The following is a 1,178-nucleotide window of genomic DNA, read 5'->3' as shown; positions in this document are numbered from 1 at the left end:
TTCATTTTAAAATGAAAGCAAAAGGCTGTTGGCTTGGAAGGTCAAGGCATCAATAACTAGGGTATGTAGCCTGAGCACGCGTCGGCTTGCCAGAAAAGATACCCGGCAGCGACTCCCGCTGATGCTTGAACCCGAATGCTTTTTGGTCCAGAGCCTAAACAAACCACCGCAAGGGCTGCAACTTTGTCTTTCTGGTCACGGATGTCACCTGTCGAAGTTGTCTTTCATGCCAGGCTTGCTCACTCATATTTTGACTCGACGATCGTACAGCAGGGCTTGATCGGGCTTGGTCACGTAGACTGTTCTTTCCACAGGACTCGTATTCCTGCAAGTCGGCTTTTTGACCCGCTTGAGTGGATTTTGGGTCCCACTTGCTCCCCCTTGAGTACCATTCAGGACACACAATATTAAACATGCAGCACAGCACCACCTGGAGCGCTTGCACGGCACATGCGACACAAAAATATTCCTCCCAACGCCGAGGCCGCCAGAAGGCTCGGTTAGATCGTTCCTGCTGCTCTCTGCTCATCTTCGTCGCATTTTGCGCCCCTGCGCCCTCCGAGGCCTTCCAAATCTTCCCATGCATCCCTTACACTGCACCAGCGCAGCTGAAAACGTCCCGTCACACAGTTCCAGAGCATTCGTTGAGCAGAAGAATGGTACGCGTCAGGGCAGGCTACTACCCTTCGGGTGCTTGAGACGCTCCCACTTCGGGCTTCTCCACTGATACGGTACCCCTTTCTTCTCACTGTCCAGGCCTCCTCCCTGCTTCTCCGTCATTGGATAAACCCCTCAAGGACATCGGAGACGGCCACGCCCACCGCCTCTCCGACTACTTCCCCGCCTCCCTCCTCCCCGTCTGCCCCTTCCGCGGTGAAGCTGCCCTCGGCAGATGCCACCAACCTGACCTACGACCGTAAGATTGTTGGAAAAGAAGTCATGTTCAAGGCGTCCAAGAGCGCGGAGTGCGAAGTGGTACGCATGGACGGCACAAGCCACCGACGGGTTGGGGTAAAGGGCGGTCGGTCACGATGCTTTATGCGTGTGGGCGCCCGTGACTCTTGTCCCTACCCTCCCCTTGATTTAACCTTAGTTTTCCATCCTTGCCTATTCCTTGCATTGACATTGACATTCAGGAGGAAGGCATGCGCGCCCTCAAAGACTACATGGCCCTCCCG

This window comes from Nannochloropsis gaditana (assembly GCF_000240725.1).
Source record: "Nannochloropsis gaditana CCMP526 unplaced genomic scaffold scaffold340, whole genome shotgun sequence".
NCBI classification, from domain to species: domain Eukaryota; class Eustigmatophyceae; order Eustigmatales; family Monodopsidaceae; genus Microchloropsis; species Microchloropsis gaditana.
This window is presented reverse-complemented; position numbering follows the sequence as displayed.